This window comes from Zonotrichia albicollis, chromosome 7, assembly GCF_047830755.1.
Source record: "Zonotrichia albicollis isolate bZonAlb1 chromosome 7, bZonAlb1.hap1, whole genome shotgun sequence".
NCBI classification, from domain to species: domain Eukaryota; kingdom Metazoa; phylum Chordata; class Aves; order Passeriformes; family Passerellidae; genus Zonotrichia; species Zonotrichia albicollis.
This window is the reverse complement of record NC_133825.1, coordinates 30,372,768-30,392,912: the sequence shown is the minus strand read 5'-3', so window position 1 is coordinate 30,392,912 and position 20,145 is coordinate 30,372,768. Positions and strand designations below refer to the sequence as shown.

The window sequence follows — 20,145 nt, the reverse complement described above, 5'->3', positions numbered from 1 at the left end:
TATAAGAGGAAAGTTTCTAAACCGTTGAAAAAAGCCAACCCCAGCAAGAGATCGGTATCAAGCCACATGCTTGTGTTCTCACTCACCTTGAAATGGTAAGAAAAGGGGCAGATCTGTGGAACTCTTTCAAAAATTGAAAGCTTCTTAGTCCTCCACACTGTGGCCGATGTTGAGATGGGCCTGTGTATTGTCTGAAAGGAAATGTCTCAATACCCCAGCAAGTACCATACCAAGGACATGGCATAACATCCACACCCTACTTCAGCGGAACAAGTGAATCTTTTCCCCACAGTGCTAGGACAAACTGGGACAAAGAGCAGCATTTTTAATGTGACACGCACACACAAAGTATCCATGGGCAGCGGACAGGAGAAGGAACACCTGGTTTCACAGAGCACATGAACACGTGCATGAAGTGGATGTTGGTTCTAAATGATTACAAGAGCACATGCAAAGGGCTGTGATGACAGTCACTAATGACCCAGACCTTTCATCTGCAGAGCTCAGAAAGAGCCGTGACTTTCAAAACAATCACATTATCAGCACTAAAGCCACAGTTAAGTAACTCATTTACTTCCACTGTCACTTCATAATTACACTGTCTCTGCCAAGAGTCACACTCTCCCCATCCTACTCCTTCCCCTCTTCACCTGTGCAAACCAAAATCTCAGTAGAGAACAAGGGCCAAGCTTTTCCATGTATCTAATTCTCAAGGCAACAGTCACCTTGAGAGGAGAAAAAAAGGGAAAGTGTGCTGTTGCTGTGGAAACAGCATGAGAGCACAGAAATACTCCTATCAGATCAAATACCTCTTGGAGGACCAGGCACACCACCGAACAGTTACTGCAACTTCCCCCAGCGTGCCTGAAGGGTCAGCACAGGGAACCCAGCCAGGCTGGATGTCTCCAACACCGCCCAGATTTCAGATCTATAACAGCTTTTCAAATGTGAGTTCCTTGCTATTCTTGGTGAAAACAACTACCACTGTCTGAAGGCCCTAACCTGAGAAGTGGATAAATTGCACAGCCTTCTTAAATTCCTGACAGATGTATTAATACAGAATACAAGAGATGGTGTTTAACAGAGAACTGCAGAAATGCCTGGGCCCGATCCAAAGGTTTACAGGCTGAATTTAAAAGCAATGCTGATGAATGGTAGAGAAGAAAATAAACCTACACCCCAGTAGAATTCTTCTGTTCCTTGTTCCCTAAGAAATGAAACAGAATAACTAGAATGTGAACGTGCCATTATAGATTACATGATAATTAACACTCAAAAATGTCTAAACTAAGACCATGTGGGTGAACACAATATCAGACTACTCTAATCTGAATGACTGGAATTTAAAATCCCTCATGTATAAACCTGTAGTTTTATTCCTCTCTCCATTCCCTTTGAGGTCCCTTAACTGAACTACTACATGAACAGTGAGATGGCAAGAGTCTAATGCAAATCAGAGAGAGCAATGTAGTTAAAAACAGTGTTAATGAGAACACCACTGACACAAAAGCCCTCTAGGTTTTCAAGAAGTGAGAAATTGCCAGGTGTCAGTACCCAAACTCCTGGTATTACCGAAGATTAGTGAAACTAGCAATCGGAAGCAACTTGATAGTCTAAACCACTGATTTTATGAGGACATTTTAAACACCAGACAAAGAACAGGGAATTGGAACAGGTTATAAATTTGTTTCTAAACACTGCAATGCTACCAGACATTAATCCCCACAAGTGCATCTTCTACCTTCCCTTCTCATCCCTGCAAAACATCTCATATTAACAGAAACTAGACTACTGGCAAGCTAGAATAATGATTTATTTCACAAGGGTGTTGTGAAGCTTAATTCATGTTTGTAAAGCCCTTTGTATTATGCCTTTCATCTACTGTGGGAACCTCACAGTATTATCAATAAGGTCTTTCCTACAGTAGAAGGGCTTTGCTAAAATAGCTATACTAGCAAATCTGCCTAGTCAAGATGTGGTTTACACAGGCAAAAAAGTTATTTTCACAGAACAGCTAATACCAGTTCCCTGAAAAAAACATGCTAAACTAGAAGAAGCACACTTTTGGTGGTATCTAACTGAATATAGCATAGGATATTGTATGTCAACTAAGGGTGATTTCTGCACAATCTTAACAAAACAGTTACACTGAAAAATCCTGAGGGCAACACCATTTGGAGAGCGCAAATGAAGGGTAAGTATTTCCTGCTTTCACACTACCAAGCATCTGTGCTCATTTATTCGTGTGAACAAGCTAGAAGCAAATTCTCTGTAAACAGATCCCATTAGCAGCAAATGCATATGACATTACTATTTTATCCAAAATAATTGAGGGAATAAAGACAAAGCCACAGTCAGATATATTCTGCCAAACAGAAAAAAACAGAGTATTAACAGCACTAGAATGAATTTCTAGAAAGTACTTAACACAACTGCAAAGAACAAAGACTGTGGTACAAGAAACTAATTCATGAGCTAGTTCTTTGAACAGTGCCGTTATTATTATTTTCCATTCAAACCCCCAGTTTTCTCACTCAAATTTAAAACAACCTAAATATCCAACTGTTATTTATTTCCTAACAAAGGTGGAGAGGCACCATTTATATGCCAGGTTCCCAAATGACTACTTGCCATTTTTCTAGACATGTTTGACCATATTCTGAGCTGCTTAGGGTGGCAGCCTGAAGCTACCAGCAGTACTGCATCTGCATTCTGCCTTTCAACATTTCCTCTTCTTGCTAGAAGTCTGTAGCAGATCTTATCATCTAAGGGCTTGCTTGCACAGGGAAAGGCAACTCATCTGTTTCACATCTCTGGTAGATACCTGTATTTATTTTAGAAAGGAGTCACTCCATATCCATGTGCAGTAGCACACAATTTTCCAATGTCCAACAGACCAAAGTAATGCACTGAAGTGTAAGACTTTGGCAGAGTCAGATTTCAAAACTCTGGTGGGTTACAAATGAGCTAAACATTATTCCACAGACACATCTGGATCAGACATGTTTGAATCTGGAATGGTGTCGCAGACATCTTTTCATGAAAAATGCTTTCCTTAGGATTTTTCCTCCTGAGAAGCTGAGAGGCCTCAGGAACAAAATGTAAACAATGGTTATCTGCTGCTGTGGAATGCAACAGGTGCATCTGTGATTGGCCCATCTTGGGTGTTTATAATTAATGGCCAATCACAGCCCAGCTGGCTCTGACAGAGAGTCCGAGACAGCTGCCTTTGTTATCGTTCTTTCCTTTCTATTCTTAGCCTAGCCTTCTGATGAAAGTTTTTCTTCTATTCTTTTAGTATAGTTTTAATGTAGTGTATAAAATAAAATAATAAATCAAGCCTTCTGAAACACAGAGTCAGATGTCTGTCTCTTCCTTCATCCGAAAACCCCTGTGAACACTGTAACAGAACAGAGACCAAAATCCAGACAGAAATTGCCATATTTGACAATATTATTTTGCATATGAAGGATGGTTTCATAATCAAAATTTAAGCAGGTATATTCAGCTGCTTTCCACTGAAAAGTGAAGCTAACACTACTTTAAAGCAAAACTAACAATCTTCTGCTATTGAGACAAATTCAAAAATACTAACTACTGTAAATTAATTGGTAACCCATTATTTACTGACACAGGACTGCAGAATACACAGCTCACATACCAGCACTACCTGATGTGCTGTTTTATTCCACCTATTTATGCGACCTCCAAAATGATAAGCATAATAATAAGCAGCAATTTATAATTGCTGCATGTTCTTTCAGTCACCGATGCAGCTGCCTGTATAGCATAAGAACAACACTGCCCTAAGAAAACAGACTGGGCAATTTTGGACTAGGGTTAAAAAGATCAAGGCTCAATCATTTTGCAGAGTTGCTAAGATACACATCAAAGCTACAGCACCAAAAGGCTAGGACAACTTGCTCCCTAAGATGCACTTTCTTGTCATGAGAATATTAAAAAAAAGCTGGATCATGTTTTCTTTTTCCACTGTGGTACATTTTGCATGGAAGCAGCTGATCCTAATCAGTGAGAGTTTCATATTAACATCTCACATGACAAAAAAATTTTTGTCACAGACTTGTTTCAAAGACATATGACATTTGACTTTAAGACAAATGTCTATAAAGACATTTTCCTCATCAGCTCTGTGCCATAGGCCAGACAACACTCAATTTACTGTACTTACAGCAAAACAACAATGCAGCCTTACATGCTTTAGAAGGCTTGCATGAAGATGAAGAAGAGACTATAGATGGCCATTAGACAGTAATTACACTTCCAGGTGAAAAAGTTCATTCTTGCCTTTGGGATATTCAGCAGGAAAAATTAAAGTTAACCATCTTTCAGGACAAGGCTATCTTGCCCCTCTGTTTCTTCCCATCCAACTCACTTCTCTGCTTTAGCTCCTTCCCATCCATTCTTGACTGTCAGCTCTCTTGAGCCTTTGATCACACTTGACTGATCCCAGCATTTGTTCCCAGGAGGAGAAGTCAGGGGGACCTTGCAGATTTCAGCATGTAATCTTCCTGTAGGCCTTGGGTCCTGCCTGCACAGCTGCTCCCGTGCTGTGTGCGTTCTGGCAGCAAAGCCTGCTAAAGCACTGGAAGCTAAAGCCTAGGAGCAAGTACACAGAGGCTGAGGCCAGGCTTCCCACCGGAAGGTCACCTACTCTGAAACATCCCTCTATCACAGACAAAGATATCCCACATTTATAATTCTCAAGTTCAAGTACACTTCAAGGCCAGCTTCATTTCTCTTAAGCAAAAATGGAAGAAAAGAAATACACTCAGGCTGAGGCTTTTTCCCTCCTAGTTTTCTGAAATGCTGCAAAGTTTCTGCAGGGATAGAAATGAAATCTGAAGGGTAGAAACAACAGTCACTCAGCATGACCAGCTGTTCTTTCCTACACTTATACATGAAGCCACAACCACAAAAGAAATGGAGTTAAATGATGAGGAGCTCACTTCTATTGAGCCAGCTAAAGCACGCTGAACAGTATGGGAAGTCTGAGGGTATACATCTTCATCAAGGCCAAGCCCAAGCTGCTGCTTTTGACCTTTAACGTCCTTCATGATTTGTGTCCTGAATCACTAAGTCTAGGACAGGTTAAAGATTTAGCCAGCAAAGAGCATGCATCTCAGTGATGAACTTCCTCTTTCTAGTAGAATGGAAATTCACCAGCTTTCAGAGCATGCTGGGGCCTCTGTACTCAAACTACGTGGGGATGATGGCAGGAAAGATAACTACAGAGGGAAAAAAGATTTCATTTTTTGATATGTAGATTTTGTAGCTCTTGAATAATCCATATAGAAGTAGTTTAGAATTAGATATAACAATACCTAAAGATATTTATTGTAAAGAAATACACAAGCTGGACAACAACAGGCAGAACTGAAGACATACTAATTTTCCACAAAGGGCTGAAATACAATCAAAATCCAGAAGTTCTAGCACAGTAAGTATGAATTAAAAAGCCAACCACAAATACATAATGAAATGCTTTCTTTACTATTTTGCAGTAAAGAAAGCAAAGAAAAAGCAGAACTCTGGGTAGTCAATTGGCCTGCCTAGGAATCCATTTGTGCATGCTATTGCTTTGAATGTAGAACACAGGCTTCAAATGTAGCTGAACTTATTTCATAATTCACATCACCTTTTAACTATAAAGGCAGCATAACAATATCTGCTTATGCACAAATAATCTGTGACAAACCATCAGCTCTAATTGACAAAAATACTTTAAGACATGACACTGAGAAAATTAATTGCCTTTTGGTGCCTGAGAAACAGCACAGAATTTCCAACTTGTCCTTATTTTAGTGTATGTCTGTACTTAAATGTGACAAACCTGGGTGCTGTTCTGGTGCTTCTTTCACAAAGGAATAGTCACTTCTCAGCCAAAAATGAGTCTGAAAAAAGTTATCTTAAGATTGAACATGCAAGACTAAAATGCAGGTTCTTCTTCCACCAAAATGTTAACACTTTCCACATCACTTTTCCAGAAGATTTTACTTATAAATTCTTTCATAAGAGATTTTTCTTGAAATAGCTGTAAAACAAACAGTTGAAAAACAAAATGGCATGATGTGTGCTACATGTCTCTCTGCTTTCCAGAGAATGTCAGAGCCAGTGTCTCATACAGAAAAGTATTTCTAAACAAGCAAACCCATGATATCAAAATCTGAAAATGATCTAATAATAGCTGATCCTAACTTAATATTAGAATCCTAAGATTTGAAAACATAAACTTAAAAAAACCCCAAAAACAAACCAACACCACAATCCCGGATGAATTTCATATAATAATCTGAATGGTTCTACTGTCTCTTTCGTCATGCTAAAGTTTGCTTTGTTGTTGTTGTTTTCATCTTTCCTTTTAAAACAGCCTCCTGGAGCTCCGAGCTAAAAATCTTCCTGGACTTTCTATGTGACAGCTGCAGTATCTTAGCCATCTGTTTAATTTATATTTCCTAATGCAGCTCCTGCTGTTTTCAACTGACAGGTTTTTTTCTCTCTTATTACCCCCACACGGGAAATCATTGCACTTGCCAAACTTTCTCTGTAGTCTCAGATGTCAAATCAAGTCTGGTGACAAAAGGTGATGAATGAGGCTCCTATACACCTCCCTTTTATGTTTTTTGGGTTTGTTTTTGTTGTTATTGTTGGGAGAGTTTCTTAATTATGGAAATTGTAAGGGGTTTTTGTTATTTCTTTAAAGAATAATTATAAGCAAAAAGGAATCAGTACAGAAACAAAGAGAGCACATCAAGGGAAACCATATTCCCTTACTCTCAACAGGGTAATTCTGTAGAAAGGTTGAGGCTGGGGGATCTCCAAGATACTCTCTAAAGCAGATTATCCATTATCCATTCCATATTCAGTCACTAAAGCCCTGATTCAATCTCTTCAGTCACCTATGGTCACCTACCAAGCTCAGGGTTTGTCTGAGTATTGACTTTCCCTCACTTGCAACCAACATGCCTCCTAACTTTTCTGGAGTGCTCTGGATCTCAGAAGGATTCAGAAGTCAAAGGCAAGTGATGGAGCCCCATGGTTCAGCATGTTGCAATGCCACTACTTGCTGCCATCCTCTACAACCTCCTGCAGGAAGGTGCAGTGCCCACACTCCCTGTGCTATTCACAGACACTGGATAAAAGGACCAACTGACTCCTGAAACAGCTGTCAGCCTTATACAGCAAGCACAGATGTTACTGTCCCTGCAACTCCCCTGGGCCATGGTAACAAGAAGATTAAAGAATCTTTCACTGCTGAAAAGTAACATCAGGTTTAACACCAAACTTTGCAATGTAACACAGATACCCTCATCCTGTGTAAAACTGCGTCCACTGAATCCCAGTATGCTCTGCAATACCTGCCTGAGGTGATGCAACACTCCTCTGCTATAAGGAGCACATTGCAGGGGCCAGCCCCCGCCCAGAAACAGGGAGTCACAATAAACGCAAAGAAATCAAGCCTAGAAAGTGTGACCCCTCTTCCTTTCTAAATTCCCCCTTTCAAAACAACTTTATTAACTGGAGAGACACACGGAAACGTGAAATGAGCAGTTGCCAAAGGGCTGGAAGATGTGTGCTTTCTGGTGCCAGAGAGAGAGCCCTGCAGAGTAGCTGAGAAAGAGTTAGCAGGGATACATGTTTGAGGGAATACTTGGGAGACAAGAAGTCATAATCTTATTACCACTGTTAACAAAAGGTGATGATGAGAAAATAAATATAGTGTTCTGAAACAGTAGAGTTTGCTCCAGCTCCCAGCATCAAAGCCACCCATTGGACTGAACTTGTGACAGCTCCCTATCTTATGCAGAATCATCCCACTGAGCTCTGGAGGATAAAATCACTTGAAGCAAAATGAACGATTCTGCTTTTGAAAGTACAGCAAACTTAAAACAACTTATAATAATAATAAAAAAATAACTACAGGTGCACTCTGGAGAAGGTTACTGCTTCCTCTTCAAATCCCCTGAATATCATCATACTCAGGTACTCCTTGAATTATTGTACTACAAAAATTTGATCTTTGAAGAGCATACTGGACAAAACAGAAAAGCTAAAAAGAAAAACCCTTACACCTAATATACCGATAGCTACAGCATACATGAGGACATTATATACTTTTCTACCCAGGAGATTCTGCAGAAGAGACAGAGAAGTAAACTCTTAATTTGCAATCTGTATCTCACTATTTTGATCTGAAAATATATATGTATGTATATGGATATGCTGATGTGTGCAAATGCTAATGTACTTCACTACAGTACTATTATAAGGTACATAGGCTAGATACTCAGCACAAATTCTAACACTTATAACACAGTGCCAACGCCAACAGGGAAAAAAAGTAATTTCTAAGAGTATACAGGCCTGACTAGCTAAAGAGTCACTACTCAGCTTCATTACTTGTACTTTATGACATTTCTAAAGTAACACAATAAAGAAAGTGTAAAGATTAAATTATAACTAACACTTTATTCTTACCTTGGTCTGACACCACTTGACAGAGCCTTCCATAGAGCACTAGCATACTAACTGGGCTTTCCACTGTCCAAGAATAGGGTGGGATGGGAATAGCCAGATAACCAGAAACACACTGCTGCAAGGAGGCCAAAGCCTTGGGCCCTTGCACCATGTTGTGCAGCACTCCAAGATCTGGGACAATTCAGCTGAGGTACAAAGGCAGCCCCATAAGAAGCCCCATCTGACCAATCTCTCAAAGCAGAAGGGATCACAGTAGATACATGGTACTCTTTCACCAGTTATCCCTCCTGAAACTGCTGCTATCATCAGCTCCACAGCTCTGAGTCTTGCAGAGCCAGAGCTTTAGTCTATATCTGTGAGTTGTGGAGCCAGATGGCTCCTGAATGCTCCTCCAGCACCTTCAAAGCCAACTTCCCAGCATCCCATGTTTCAGAAGCACAAACAGAGACATCAGCAGTAGCTCTGAGTGAAGTTGGTGAGGGTTCAGCAGGTGAACTAGCTCAGGGTCTGAGCCACACATAAACCTGTGTACTGCTTCCAGGTCTGAGCCCAGGATTTCAGTATGGATAACCTGTCACCTGAATAATGGAACTGTGCAGAAGGAAAGGAAATTTCTGTGTCTACAAAGTCATTCTAAGGTCAAAAATTAACCTATCAAGCTAACAAAGGTTATTTGCAACATGTCCCATGCAGTGTTTAAAATCCTGTCCTCTAAAGCTTTGCCTGAGTATATTTCTCATCACTTGCCAGCATCCTCAGGCATTCCCCAAGACCCACTTCTGCAAAGAGTACATAAAGATTATTATACCCTCAAGGAAATCCAACTTAACCCTCTAGGCTGTCCCATATATGCAAGCAATGTACTAGGTTAAGCATGACTGTCCATGCATAGACAGTATTTCAAAACCAAGCCACTACAGACATTAATACTCACTACCCTGAACTCTAACTCTCAGCTCTAACAAGGAGCTCAGAGCCTTCCCCAAAATGTTAATGCTGGCTTATTTTAACTAGAGATGCAACAGCCTTCAACAAACTCCAACAAATTTTAAAGTTTCACCTTCCGGAAAAATGAATTCTGTTGTTTATCTGCACTTTAAGTGTCAGATTTAAAACGAAAAGGTAAGTACAGCTGCTCACAGCTGATAAGGCCTCATGCTTCTGGCATTTATTTATATCCATGATCCAGAGTAACAAACCCATGTACTTTAAACAACTGAAGCAACTCTTGGATAAAATATGGAAATAGGAAGATGAAACTAGAAGCAACCTCCTTTACTGTATAAATCCACTTATTCACCATAAATCAAGAAAAAACACTTTTGGATGAAGGTAATAAAAGATCCATACTGTCTGAGAAGATCAACTGCCAAGGCAGAGTGTCTCAACAACAATTCCAAGTTAGGGCACAAGCGCAGCTCCTGATGACATCTTGTTGGTTCTCATCTGAACAAGGGGCCAGCAACCCTGCCAATGCAGTTAATGTTTTCTGGCTGAGGTCACTAACATCTGGTTTGTGTACAGGCAGCTTCTGCTGCTTAGTGTTGCACAGGAACGGAGGCATCACAGGATGTCACAGGGCAGCACAGGTTTGGTGTTTGTGATTAACCTCAAGCAATGCCTCATTTGTGGGGTTGCAAAACACAGATGGAAACTCAAGTACAAGATTCCAAGAAATAGGAAGAGGTAGTCAGCCCTATGGGGTAAAGCCTGAAAGAGAGTAAATAATGAGGGAAGACAGAAGAGGATAGAACAGAAGTGTGCTTCCACCCATGGCTGTTCCAGCTTGGCCCAGGGTTGACCTGGCTCCTGCAGATGATACCCAGCCCAACTGAGTCTGAAAACTCACAACTCAGTACACACAGTTATTACACTACATCAAGATACTGCTTATATACTGCAGCTTGTCTGTACTCATCTGCAACATAATACTGGGTTAGGGCTAGGCTGTACTCAGTTATCCAAAAGTGGAGGGTTAAGAACTTCAGGGTATAGCTCTGCAAGAAGCATAAAGCAATTTTAGTGGCTGCCAGCAAAAGAGGTGGACCCACATCCCCAGCTATTCATAGCACACTCATCCAAATAATTAATTCACCAAAGATTTGTTATCAATCAGACTTAGGAGCTTATCAAATGCACCCTACAACTCCCTGATTGCAGGAGCTGAAGACAGGAATGTTGTAACTGGGGCAGATGAGAGCAACACTGAGCTTTCCTGGAGAAGCACAGTTTGAGATGACCTCTCACAAAACAGTATCTTTATCATACAGACTAAAGGGAAAGGCAGGAGATAAAAAAGCTGGTTAAAGAATGCCCTAATCCATTAGACAATCATTTTTCATGTGTGTGTCTTGTCCTATATCTCAAGAATCACTATGGAACTGAAACACTGGTTATTTCCATATAAACTTCTAAACTCTAAACTGACAACAAACTTTGAACATGTTCTAGTAGTCAAAACCCTGAACAAGACTGAAACACAACAGCATTTTCAAGAGCTCTTCCTAGCGTGCCCTCCTGTTGTTCCATAGTATCTCTCTGCTATGAAAAATGCTAACTTTCATTTAAAACAGCAGCCAATACTCATTTAAGATATCCCTTCCCCTGCTTCTTTCCTACCATTTTGCCCTACTGATGGAATAACAATCCAGTATCACAGCCAGGGAAGAGCACTGCAGAGCCAACAGAAGATAACCAGACTGGCTGGAGAGGGATGTACTGGAGTCAAGTGCTACAGCTCTGGAACAAGACTAAAGGAGAGGATTTCACAGGGACAAATCTGAAAGAGCCAGCAACTGGCTGTGAGGCATACACTACACAAATCCACTAAAATACAAGGGGCATCTCTCATGTTGCACCCAAATTTGACTCCATCTCACAACAGTTTGCTATTCTTGGTCTTCACAGTAAACTGACATCAACACTTAATCAGAAATCCAAGGCTAGAGAAAATAATATTTACATTACAGAGATCAATCCCACTTCTTGTCATGCCTTCTGTGCTTTATTTTGTTTTGCAGTTTTTCACTTGAATTTTGTGTTCCAAATATGGGTTATGGCCAAGACAACAGGAACTTGAATTGCTGTGCATAATATAAAGTAAATAAAATAAATTAAAATTTCTTATCTCTGAGAAGCAAATTCTCTTAGATGTCATTAGATAATGCCAGCATCAACACTATGTGCCTGATGCTTAGGCACAAAAAAAATTAAAATCAGTCTCAGACACTGACCGTGTTAGTTTTAAGTATGAGGTATGCCATATGCAACAAAGTGACTTGGGCACGGATAACAGGCAAAAGCAAGTATGTCAGTACCTGATTTTTTTTTTTGCAGTCAGAACCTCACAACTATTTAGTAATTATTCAAATGTCCCCATCCTTGATGAGCACTAATACTGCACATCTGAGTCTTTCAGCTAGCAGCCCCATGGTTTGTGAAGCAGCCTCTCAGCCAGGTGAGGGGAAATGATAGCCTGTTGTGCTGATCTAGCACTGAAACACATTTCATCCACCTGAAAATTGTTCTTTTACAACCAGTGCTCTCAGTACACTAGAAAATAGTTTAGATACCTGATGATTTAGATTTTAATGTTCTTACTGTGGATATAGCCATCAAAATTCCCACTGCCTCTCATTCCTCACACACTTAATATGCTGATTTAATTATATGTCTGTAGTTCAGTTTACATTTTACAGGAGGCAAAAGGTAAGGAGATTCCAGTAAATGACACTTGAGATAACAGAATGAGTTACTGGAGAGCACAATGTTCATTCTCTGCATATGTACCAGCCTATTATAAAGGGCTTAAAAATTCACTCAAACAGAACAGGTAGGAAGCCTTGGCAAAAGCTAAGCTAAAATTAATTTTCCAGATTTTAAGGTTATAAAAGTAACTTACAAGGTACAAATCAGTGAAGACCTGTCTTTGTAAATCCATGGACAGACAGCTTCAGTCTGCTGCTCGATCAGGTTTTTCTCCCCAGCTGCCCTGAACAAAGCTTTGCCCACACTCACTGACTGGGGCACCAGGCAGCAGGGACAGGAGTGGAGCTGAAGCAAATGAGGTCAGTTCCATGCTGCACTGCCTGGGAAAGCAGTGGAGGGAAACTCAGGCACTGATCACTAAGGAAAAGGTGAAATAAAACATCTAGCAAGCAGAGAGGTTTAGAGATGGATAGTTCTACAGCTGCCCACATTTAAATAGCAAGGACAAGATAAAAAAATTACAAGCTCTGGCTACTATTAAGATAAAAAAGGAAGACAGGAAAAAGGAATCAAACAACTCTGAATCTAAAAAGAGTGGGACATGAGAATTTTTCCAAGAATAATTTAACAAAAGACCAGATGGAATGAAGCAGCGATATGTCCTAATTACAAGTTTATTATGTCAGCCTCAGAGAAAACATAAAAATCAAAAGACCCCAGTCAAGTAAAGGTCGATCTTGGTGACGGGAAAAGGAGGAATTTCAGAAGGCAAAGTGAATTTAAATACATCCATGTTGAAAACTGGAAGATCTTTTTTCAGAGATTGAATCCTGTCAGTAATACTCAAAATCCCAAATCTTTCTCTCACACTCTGAGGATTGTTATGCTAATAATTTTAGAGATTGTCAAATTTTTTTCTATCTCATGCAAATCCATAAGCTGCTACGAGTATATTTTTTTCATAAAGAAGATAATACTGAATCAAAAAACTCCAGCAGGTTAACAGAATAAATGGAAATACACATGTAAGCTTTGATGCTGATGTCGTTGCTGCTTACTCAAAATCACCAGTTTAAAACAGATGCTCACTCTTTCCCCATCCCTTACAAATTGTAACATGAAGCTGAGTTCCTATCAGGAACCTAATCCCAAACTACATTCTCTTCCCCAATGGACTTCCCCCTTTTTCCTCTCTCTAACACTTTACCTCAACTCCACCCAACATGTGTGCTGTATTTATGATAGAAAAAAACTGCTACATTGGTGTATTTTTGAAAATCTATTTTTTTTCTGCAGTAGCCTGGCCAACCAGGAAGTCAAAGCCCTGCATATTATCATATATTATTTTGTATGACTGAAGGTCACAGGCAGTCAAATCCTCTGTGTGCACATCCCTCTCAGAAATCCTGATCTCTGGGAACAAAAATACTACTACAATCTCTAGAATAAACTACTTGAGGGACTGGATGGTATGTTCAGATGTATTTCAAATACATGTATTTATTTTGTATGTATTGACATACACACATGCCTTTCTAATGCAGGAGCTAAAAATTCCCTTCTAACACACCAGTGGCCAAGCAGCTAACATAGCAGCATTTTGGAAGTGGCTTGCACAACAGGAAAAGCAATTGCACAGTAGGAGAACTCCAGCAGGGAGACAACAATCCAACAACAAACAGGACATAAAGCATCAAATGGAAAGTGAACTCTTGAGGAGCTAAGACAGATGCAAAAGCTGTTGGTGGTAGTGTGAAGAGATGTACTGGTTAGCAACCGTAGGAATATACAGAAGATGTGGAAATATTTATCAGTGCAAGGTGCTGAAAAGATGTATTGAAACAAAGTTCACAGTCACTTATCAAACACAGCTGTTCAAAATCGCCCAGGACAAATTTTCACATATGATCTCAAAAATACTGAAATGCCACCCATTAATGTATACCACCAGTATTAATTCTTTTGCTGGTACAGTCCTGACACAGCAGGTTTTAGCAGAAAACTCACAGAAATATCGTCTCTGAACAATGATATGTTTGTGAAATGCTTTTACTTGGAAGCAATGTCAAAATTTAAAGTCATAACATTTACTTCCAGATGCAAAATTCACACATCTATTAAATAATGCCAGGTATACACTTTTCCCAAGCCATCACTACTAAGTGCTCATCGGTCAAAACAACCCCTTCTTTAAAAAGGACAGGCTTAAGCCTTTCAGCATAGGCTAAACATTTTTCTGATACCCTCTAAAACTATAGCTATCTGTATGCAAAGTAATAAACAACAACAAAACAAATGTTTTCGGTATAATTTTACAGAGCTACCATTTTAATTTTTCTGCTTTGCAGCTTCATTTCTTGCATGTCAACAGCAGCCTCAAACTCACATTTCAACCCCAGGCCTGTCAATATCCACAGTATTTGTTATTAAAAGGTGCCTTATTCAGAAAGCTGTTTTGACACTGCACTACCGATGCCACACGTATGCAGTCAGCTCATACAGGGACTACTGGAACCCCACTAAACACAGAGACCCCTGCTAACTTCAGCATCACAGCCAGGAAACCACCCAAGTCAGACTGCAGCAAAGAAATTCCACTTGTGATGTGACATGGACACAAATAAAGAAGTATATATGAGAGGAACAGATTATGCCAGAGCATTTATTGAATTCATTCATTTCTTACCTTTCCCTTTACACTGCAGAGGTTACCTCACCCCTTGAAACACAGTCATAAGCAGCAACAGGTTTCACATATGAATTCTTTTTTCCCTGGGTGCTCTGGGGAAGCAAGAACATTCACTCAAGTGAGCATTCATGCCTCAGCTTGAGGACAAGGCTCTGCACCGAAGCCCTTAAGACCTTCTCACGGCTGCTGATTTCATCCACGAAGTGAAAGAGCATCTCAGCAGGACACTGCCAGCCTCCTTTTCAGCTCCCACTCACTGATTGCCAGTCTCTGGCAAGTGAAATGTCAAGAAACAGGCAGGGGCGGTGTTTGGAGAAGGAGGGATAAGAGATTCTCACCATCCATCAACCTCAAAACCTATTCAGCCGACAACTTGAATGGAACAGGCATTTCATTCTCCATGGTAACAAGAGATGGAAGGAGGCTGAGGAAAAAAAGGAGAGAGTACAGACCCGGGAAAATCCAATGTTGAAGATGCAGGGAAACTTGCAAACTTTGCAATTCCTCTCTGCTGTCCAAGTTGCATGCAGAAGAGAGAAAAGCCCTTTCCTTGCCTGCACAAGGAGGCAAACCGTGGCCACGATGAGGTGTCTTTTCTGCAGGCAGCATATTGATGGAGGGAGAGGAAATCCCTTATCCTGCACCAGTCCTACCCAGAGGAAAGACAAATGCCTTCTGAACACTGGAAATTTGGGAAAAATGCAGATTACTGCCCCCCAGAAAAAAGAACTGCCTGAAAGGGAAAGATACTGTCATTCCTTGTACAGTACTTGTCTACAGATCAAAGCCACTGATGCCAATTCAGTCTGTGTGCCAGCGCTGACCACAAACCAGAGTGGAGGATTAACATCACTCTGTCTGCTTTCCATCTGACATGGAAGAAAATGTTTGTTACTTCTGTTATGCCAAACAACTTAGATGCACAGATAAAAACAAGGAATTAATTTATTCTTTTCCAAGGCACACCAAAACGAAGCATGGAAGCAGACAAACTTAAAATTCGGGAAGCACCTTTGCCAGCCTCAAGGGATCTCATGGTAAGTCAGTTCTTATTAACATTTCAGGCCTGGCCATCTTCTGAACTTTTTTTCCTGCTATTTTACATTCATAACTTGAGCTGTCACAGCCAGAATGCGCACAACAGGGAAATTACATTTGGATTCATGCACGTTTGTGTTCCAAGCTGGCCCCATGCAGCTACTGAAAAGAGTCTCTGGCTGAAGTACTTATGCAAGATAACCCAACAAAGAACTGAAAAGCTCTGCAAATCCTCGCTGCTGCCATCTTATTTTTTCTCAGTTTTGTACACTGATTCTTTCCTGAAGAACACATTTAAATCTCTCTCCCCCATCCAAACTCCTCACCTCTCAATTTGGAGTTTCTCACTTTTATATTGCATATGGGACATGCTGCTGGAGTGATACTTTTTTTAAACTTCTGTTATTATCTATACAGAGAGCTTTTTGTTAAAGATGACCTGCAGAGTCTAGTTTTTTCAGTAGTCCTTATGCATAAACAAATATGCTTCAGATCATAGTTTTTTAAAAACTATGAATTTTTCTTCATTGTGCTCATTTGAATTTTGGACAGACAACTTTCAATTTCTTACATAGATCTTTACCATTCATGACATTGCAACCCATAAGGCATGTTAATACACAATCCTGCCCAGTGAATTTCAGCCTTTATTCTCACTAATCATTTCAAAGCCACATGAATACATTCCTGCTTTTGAAAATCACTTTCCTCCTCTGAAAAAAAATTGTTTTATTTTCTCCTTTGTCTTCCACGACTGACCAAAACAGAACCTCAGCAGGAACAATCTTACAATCACTTGCTACTTGTTCGCCAACTTATCTTCCCAAGACAGTCCTTTCTTTAGGCAAAGGAGGGCACATTTACCTTTTGAAATTAACTTCAGGTCCATGGCTTAGAGCTATTTTCCTTTTTTTCCTGAAGACTTTAGCAAGAAAATGAGAAATGAGACTACTCCATTCTCTCTATCCCAGCTAAAGCCAACTAAGTGGAAATGACACCTCAGCTGGAAGATGTCAGACTCCTACAACTCTATATAAGCAAATAAATACTGTTAAATGCACTTGCATGATCAGATGAATTCAGTTTTTTCAGCCAGTTTTGAAGACACTTCAGAATTCCAAGGAGATATTTCCAGCCCATTTAAAACATATTCTACTGACATCTATTAAGATGAGGGTATTTAACACAGAAAGCTTTTTGTGTTCTTTTCATAGAACAATCTCAGAGTACTTTGTTATTTTGCTTTGTTACAGGAGCACAAAAAGGGAAGAATGTATTTTTGCCAATTGCCATAAAAGCAGAGTCATCTTCCCTGCACTTGCTGTTCATTGCATTTCACCTTGATCCTCTTGAAGGTTTGAAAGCATTGTTGTTTATCTGGAGCTCAGGGAAAGGGATTTTCTTTCTCTCTGAAGTTGATTCTAATGTACTTCAAAGAGTTGCCATCTATTAACATTATCCACTTGTCTTCCTATGATCCAAAAACTACACCCTTAGAAATGAAGAGCTTTCCCAAATCTGTTCCAGCAGCATGCTTTAGGCAAGAAAGAAGACACTGACAACGATACCAATATTCAGAAATGTGACAAAAACCAGTCCAAGAGCATAGAGTAGTACCAACCACAGTGCCCACTGTGTGCTCCTTTTCAGCCACCAGATGGGAAATGTTGATGCGTCTCACCAAGGGCACACACAGAGATACACATTTTGGAAACAAATCTACTATGAATTGGCTAAAACTAGTATCTGAAAAGGCACCCTACCAAGAGGTACTGAAGAGAAGGGTGAAGCATGCCCACACAGAATCAAGGCCTTATCCAGCTTCCAAAACAGAAGAATAAACAGTACAGTACAGCCAAGATTCAAAGGACTGCCCACCATGTGCGCCTGCCAGGCAATAATAAAAGCTGAAATGCATCAATAGTCTCAGGCTGGCTGAGAACGAAACTGACTTGAGTTCTGATCAAGTTTGGTGGTCTCCACACAGCTCTTGCATTACTAAAGCTACCACCTCTACTGACAGCAATTTCACAGAGAAGCGAACCAGTGGGAACCAGTGGGAACCAGTAGGACAGCACTGGCAGCAGCACATCACAGCATCCTGAACTGCACCTGCCCAGCTAACAAATGGTTTCTGGGAATAAAAAAGGCTAAAAAACATGATTGGAAAGCACACAAAAATCATCAAAACCTCAAAAAAAATCTGAGAACAGCACCTAGGAAAGCCAAAGCATCTTGGTTTAAATTAACAACCATGGCTGAAATATCTCTGAGCCATTCTCAATAGAAATTATTTCGAGGTAGGAATGAGTACGGACAGAGTAACAGGGCTGACCTGACAACACAGTGTGTGTGCCATCAGTAAAAGAACAACATACTGTGCCACCGAGTTACTGAATTACCAGGTATTGCCCACTGCAGACGCACCACCCCAAAACAGGAGAGGTGGACTTTATGTGTGCAATTTTATCAAAACATAGTTTTCTGACAAGCAAAATTATACTAACCCAATAGTTTCCTATTTTCAGGTGTGCCCCAAAATTAATAAAAGACTTGAATAAAAAGCTCCTCAAAAGAATCAGCATTAATAATTAAAGAGGCAAAGACTGAAATTTTAACCTATTTAAGTTTAATTTTTTTTTTTTTACTTAGTCAGTGCTTTAAAAACTTTTCATAAAACAGGAACTCTCCACTACTTTAGAAACAAAAAGAATAAATGCAAAATCCTTTGGATCACAAGAATTTCATGTTTCATAAGTGAAAAAGAGCAAATGACAGCAAGATTCCTAACAATTTGTTTGGCAAATGCCATCTAAACCAGCACACACAGTCACCTCAATCTGTTACCAAGAACTTGCAACAGCAGTAAATGTTAATGACACACGGCAAGGTAAAAGCTATCAGCCAGGGAAGGAACAGCTTTTAGGAGAGCATTAGAGGCTTATAAATTTTGAATTCTAAAATTTTGTATCTGCAGGAAAGGTTTTCAGTGTTTCACATGCAAACATTTTCATGCAAATAAATACATTTTCCTCTAAACTAAAAGAGTTTAAAAGGGCACAATTAGCAGTTTTCACTGAGTATAAATCAGACAGCTGCCTGTAATTGGAACCAGGAGCAAAAGACGTATAAGAGATGCTTTCTTCCTTGCAGATGCTTTCCCAAGATCTAAGGGAAAGTTCTACATCAAGAAATTAATATAATACTATCTAAATCTACACAGTCTATGGCTTTAATAGGTACATTTACATGTGAATAGTTAGTTTTGGGTTGGTTTTTTTTTTCTCTTTTCGTTCCCAATTTCCTTTTGGATTTCATCTATTTCATATAAGATTAAAACAGCTACAAAGATGCAGCAAGCCAAATTAAGATCACTGGGATACCTCTGCAAATAAAGCTATCTTTTAACAAGGAGCAGAGGGGTCAACACCAATGAATCAGCGCTAAATGCTATCAGGAGCAGTGCAAGGAAAACAACTACCTCTTCATTCCAATGGGGATCAGAAGAAGCTGCGAATTTGAAACTGTAAGCTTGAAGAAATGAAATATGAAGAAACTAAATATGTTTCACATGATAGAGGCATGTTTAAATGTCTACTTCTGTCTACATTTCATAATGCTACTGAAATACAAGTGATGTCCAACATATGCTTGGGACACAGGACACTACTTAGGGCAAAGCACTAAACAATGCCTTAAAACTCCATCAGCGAAAATAATACAAAAACAATGGGTTGGAGATTTTTTTGGGTGCGGAGCAGTGGGGGCATAAAGATAACATCAATTAACCAATCTTTTTTTCCCACTAAGTCAGCATTTCAACAACTCAAGTATCTATAAATGAACCAGTTTCTTAAGAAAAAAATTATTTACATTTGTATCATTCTGCAAATAAGAGGACATTTTTTAGAACAGACGACACCATCTTCTTCAGCCTTTTGTGCAACAACTAACTGCTTCCATGATTTGTTAAACACTTCCCTGTTTTACACAGTGATCCCAGTTGTAAAACAACAGGGAAACTTCCCCTTCCTTCAGGTCAATGGAAAACCAGAATCAAACACTTTTCAACAAGCTGATCAGAACACTGTAGATAAATATAAAGAAGAACCATAAACTACATATTTTTATGCACACCACTCCCAAGACACCAAAATGACAGAAGAACCAGCTGAGGTACTAATGCAGATGCGACCTAAGAGGCCTCAGGCACA

General features: G+C 39.8%; 1 protein-coding gene across 4 annotated transcripts in view; it reads right to left on the bottom strand.

Annotated features, from left to right (window-relative positions):
• Positions 1-20,145, bottom strand: part of NDST2 (N-deacetylase and N-sulfotransferase 2) — a 126,125-nt gene that overhangs the window by 74,027 nt on the left and 31,953 nt on the right. The window contains exon 1 of one of the 4 annotated variants that reach the window (XM_014275591.3): positions 14,891-15,800. The exons of the other annotated variants lie outside the window; for them this stretch is intronic. The gene's annotated coding sequence lies outside the window, so the exon portion shown is untranslated. Of the gene's footprint in view, positions 1-14,890; positions 15,801-20,145 lie in introns of those variants that run through there. 4 annotated transcript variants of the gene reach the window in all.